Below are 5,281 nucleotides of genomic sequence, written 5' to 3' on the forward strand. Positions count from 1 at the left end.
TTATATATATATATATATATATATTTGATTAATATTTCAGGTCAAATTGTTTGATTCGAACTCAGCTTGTTTATCTAACCTAAACTTGACCCAAAAACTAAAATAACTCATTTATAAAAATATGTTCATCTTAACCCGAATTTGACCCAAAAATGCTCATTTTATTAAAAATATGTTTATTTAGCTATTTTAATCCAAACTCAATCATAATTTGATTGAAACCCAACTCAAAAATATTTATAAACGGGTTAATATGTTATAATCGAGTCCTTTCAAGTTGACCAAAACCTGACCCATTTCTTAATCATGTCAATTAGGTCGATCCGAACCCGACCTGAACCTAATAAGGCCTGACCTTAATCTGATTTTTTTTTTATTCAGTTCGAATTATGTTTTCGTGTTGGGTCAGAAATTATCAACCCTATTTACAGTTTATATACTAAAATACAAATATCAAAAAAAAATTGCACAAAATATGAAAATTTAAATTTCGAATATATATATATATATTTGCATTACAAATTGCAATAATTGACCTAAAAAATAGCAATAATTGTAGTGTAGATGGATAAACAGTTCAAATCTCCTGTCCCCAATATCATCTGTCCCCGTGTCTCACTCGTTGTTCCAGCTCATCGCCGATAGCCTCTGGTCACCGTCGCGATCAATGCTATAACTCTTGGGGAAGGTGAACCCAAGGGGGTCGCCATCGGCATGATTGGCGCCGAAATTCGGGTGGATCTGAGCAAACTTTCCTCTGCCATTAATCTAAGCCCCTGCTCAGATTCGACCGGATTCCGACGTCGATCGTATCGATAGCGATCCCCTTGGGTTCACCTTCCCCAAGGGGTTATAGTGTTGATCGGGGCGATGGGCGGAAACTACCGGTGATATGCTCGGATGATGAGTGGGACACGGGGATAGAAAGATTTGGGGATAGAGGATTTGAACTCATAGATAAGATATTATAAGATAGAGAGATTATTATAATTAGTAGTGAGTAAAATTTCGATTAAATTGATATGGATTTTTAAAATTTAGTTCAGTTATTTTAGAATTTTGGTTAATTCAGTTTAAAACTAGATTTAAATAAAAAAAAAAATCAAATTTTAATCTGAACCAGAATTAAAACTAGGGTAATAACGTAATTTCAAGTCTTCAACGTGGCATTTGTATTTTGTGGCTAGGGTTTAAAAGTTTTTACCCTAGAATTAGATCCCTAAATCCCGATCAGGATTTCATTTGACTCGCCGCTTCGCTTCGGCCCTTCCCACGCCATCACTACTCCTCTTTGATTCTCGCCGCCGCTGATCACCTGTGAGTTTGCTACTCCGGCGGTCCTCCTTGCCCAACCCTCTCTCCTTTCGTCGTGTCTTTGCATCACTCCGTCGATCCTCCTGTCGCCGAGCACCTACCAAGCTGCGACTCAACTTCTCCGCCGAATCTGATCCTCCTTGCTCAGCCCTCCCTCCTCCCTCATCCCGTCGCTAGATCAGCTCATCCCGTCGCTTGATCCAGCTCATTGCTCCTGAGGTGAGTCCGGAGTCCCCTTGTCCTCGTGCTAGGACCGCCGGTGTGGATATTTACCACATTTTAAGGGCTCTCGTTCTTGGATTTTGATTTCCTATTTTTTCTTCTTGTTTTTCAGCATACACAAATTCTTAGTTTTAATTGTTCCCTTTTATTTTTCATTCCCAGCCACATCTTGACAACTTTAGTTAGTCTACTGACATATGAATTTCTGATTGAGTCAAATGCATGCTTAGCTTCTGTTTTTTAATGTGTTTTCAATACAGAGTTGCACTAAATCATGCTCAGAAATCAGAATCACACAAACAATAAACATGTCCATTGTGCACGATTATCTTGTGACTCAGCATATGCACATTGTTTGTCTATTGGGACTAAATTATTGGTGTGACCACTTGTACCATCTAGCAACTACAACCAAGTCATAAAGCATACCATGTGCAATGTTACTGAACCTGTTGTGTTTTAAATTATTTGTTTCCATATCATCTTATTATGTGTTTTAAATTATTGAACCTGTTGTAAAAATACTTATTTCAATTTATTTAAGTAATTCTCTTATTTCTTGTATTAAACATTTTCATTGTACTAATTGATGCAGTTATTGTTGTTCATCTACTCCAAACATGTCAACTCGAAACACATTGTCAGCTCAAGAATCGAGCACAACTCCAGTTATGGGAGGAGTTCAAGCAAGTACAAATGATATCAATGAAGCTTCTCAAAGCGAGGATGTGACTGATAATAATGAAGATGAGGAAAACAATCCATATTGTCGGAAGAAAAGGAAACGCACATCTCCAGTATGGACTGATTTTAAACAGATTACTTTACCCGATGGGAAGATGAAGGCCGAATGTATTCATTGTAAGCATCGATTATCAATTACTACTTCAGGTTGTACATCACATTTGAATAGGCATAGTGCTGGATGTGTGAGGAGGCAGATGAACACGACTGGGCAAAAAAATATAAGTATCATCACAAGCATTTCGGAGTCAGAAACTGTTAGTGTGGTGTAGAATTTCAAATATGATCAAGCAAAGATTGGAGAGATTATCTCTCACATGATTATTATTCATGAATTGTCATTCGTCTTTGCAGAATATGAATTATTCAACTTATTGATGAAGAGTGCTTCTCCAGATTTTCAAAAGGTTAGTCGTGCCACTGCAAAGAAAGATTGTATTACTTCTTATGAAATAGAGAAGAAAAAATTAATGGGAGTAGAAACGGTTCAAATGTTGCTTTGCGCAGAAGATTGGTTACGTGCCCATTACCAAATCAAGAAAAAAGAGAAAGTAAGTTAATCGATATCTAATTTAATTATGCATTTATTAATTATATTTGTTACATGTCTAATCTTCTTATGTTCTATTAAATTTGATTATTTATGTTAACATTTTGAATGTTTATACTTGTATGTAAAAGGAAAATTCGGAGCTTAAAGAGATTCGTTTGACTTAAAGTCAGCCGAATAAAATTCTGTTTGAGTGGTATCATTTGCTGCTGCCGTAGTGATTGGTAATCTTCTTAGCCTTCCCTTGCATCCACCAAATAAATAATGTTTAGTGTTGTTTCTCTTTTGTAATCTGGTTTTGAGCTCACAATCTGTTTCTGAATTCTGTAGCAAACTTTAAATATGATTAGTGACGTGATGAGGAAGTATTTGACATCTGTTTCTTTTAACATCATCACAATCTGTTTCTGACTTCTGTAGCAAACTTTAAATTTGTTCCTCATCTGTTTCTGAATTTTTGTGATGATGTCAAATAGCAAACAGATGTCACTAATCATCTGGTTTTGAGCTCACTAATCATAGCTTACAACAAATTATGCATCTTTAGAAGTCAACTGTCAAAAGCTCTAGTAATATTTGTTGTCATTCAATTGGTGAAGTTTAAATATGTTGTATTTAACTATTTTAACCTTTGACTATTTGACAGGAAGAAGATAAAAGCCAGGCCGATTGAGTTAAGAGATGAACTCTGTTAATTTCTTTGCTTATTGATGTAATTTTCATGTAGTGTTAAGAACTATTAAGTGTTAAGGATTTATAATGCATGTGCTGAGAGGTTAAGTTGTTTAATTCTATGTTAGTTGGGTTCATTTGGCTATGAATGTGTTGACAGGTTAAGTTGTTTAATTTTATGTTTGTTGGATTCGTGTGGCTATGCATGTGTTGACAGGTTAAGTTGTTTAATTTTATGTTTGTTGGGTTTGTGTGGCTTGCATGTTATGTATTCATTTCTACAGATAATTTTCAATTACTGCAATTGATTTTCATGTATTGTAGGTGATTTTAACGAGCTCGATTTCGAGCTCGATTATATGCATAACGAGCTCGAGCTCGATTATGTGCCTTATGAGCTCGAGCTCGATTATGTGCCTAACGAGCTCGAGCTCGAGCCTAACGAGCTTGTTTAATGTTAACGAGCCAAGCTCGAACTAAGTTTGTTTAGTTTTTAAACGAACTATTTTTGAGTCGAGCTCGAGCCGTTTGCGAGCTCTTTAATTTTATTATGAACTGAACTCGAGCTTAAGAATGAAAGTTTGAATCGAACTCGAGCCGAGCTCGAGCTTAGGGAAAAGGTAAACGAGTGTTCGGCTCGGTTCGATTACATCCCTAGATGTAGATCTTGACCTTCAAGCGGAGGAAGATACTAGAAATTGAAATACCAGTCTTCATATATATCTGACAATATTTGAATCATATGTTCAACAGGGAGTACATCTTGAGGAGATATGCTGATCAGATTAGTAATGAAATTTTGGGTCTGTAATATGCCCAAAAAAGATTGAGGTGGCGTTTAGTTTAGAAGTTTGGAAATGAGGGAATGATTTCATTCTCAAACTTTGTGTTTAATTGATGGGAATGAAATCAAGATTTTGAAATGAAATTCTAAAACTTAGGTATGGATGAAACCCACCATCTCACTTGGGTTTTGATGGAATGGAAATAAGAATTAAGTTTTGGACGAAAATACTCTTAGTATATTTGTTCAATTTTTCTTTCATTTCACTCTCTTTCCTTGTTCTCTCACATCATATTTTCTCTCTCATCATTCTATCATCACATTTTCTCTTTTAACATACTTTCTCTCTCCTCATTCTCTCTGATTACACATTTTCTATCATTTTCTCTCTGTATTCTTTCTCACCACACACTCTCTCTCATTATTTTCTCGCTCTTCATTCTTCTCATTTTTTCATCATACTTGCTCTCTCATCAATCTCTCTTACCATACTTTCTCTCTCCATATTTTATCTCATCACACTTTCTCTCTCTTCATTCTCTTCCATCACACTCTTTCTTATTCTCTCTCATCACACATTCTCTACCATTTTCCCTCTATATTCTCTCTCATCACACTCACTCTCATTATTTTCTTTTTCTTCATTGTCTCCTCATTTTTCCATCATACTTTCTCTCTCCTCAATCTCTCTTACTATAGTCTCTCTCAATATTTTATTTCATCATACTTTCTCTCTCTTCATTCTCTTCCATCACACTCTCTCTCATTCTCTCTCATCACACATTCTCTACCATTTTCTCTCTATATTCTCTCTCATCACACACTCTCTCATTATTTTCTCTCTCTTTATTCTCTCCTCATTTTTTCATCATACTTTCTCTCTCCTCAATCTCTCTTACCATACTCTCTCTCCATATTTTCTCTCATCACACTTTTCCTATATTCATTTCTATCACACTTTCTCTCTCATCACATTTTCTCATCATACTTTCTCT

At 35.6% G+C, this 5,281-nt stretch overlaps 1 long non-coding RNA gene across 1 annotated transcript; it reads left to right on the plus strand.

Moving 5' to 3' along the window:
• The first annotated feature begins 1,208 nt into the window (after positions 1-1,208).
• Positions 1,209-3,699, plus strand: LOC121989531. The gene is made up of 5 exons (XR_006114274.1): positions 1,209-1,533; positions 2,132-2,397; positions 2,635-2,831; positions 2,962-3,054; positions 3,477-3,699. It is a non-coding gene; the product is annotated as an uncharacterized LOC121989531 (long non-coding RNA).
• The last annotated feature ends 1,582 nt before the right edge of the window (positions 3,700-5,281 follow it).

The sequence above is a fragment of the Zingiber officinale genome, chromosome 6B (assembly GCF_018446385.1).
Source record: "Zingiber officinale cultivar Zhangliang chromosome 6B, Zo_v1.1, whole genome shotgun sequence".
In the NCBI taxonomy this organism is placed as follows: Eukaryota; Viridiplantae; Streptophyta; class Magnoliopsida; order Zingiberales; family Zingiberaceae; genus Zingiber; species Zingiber officinale.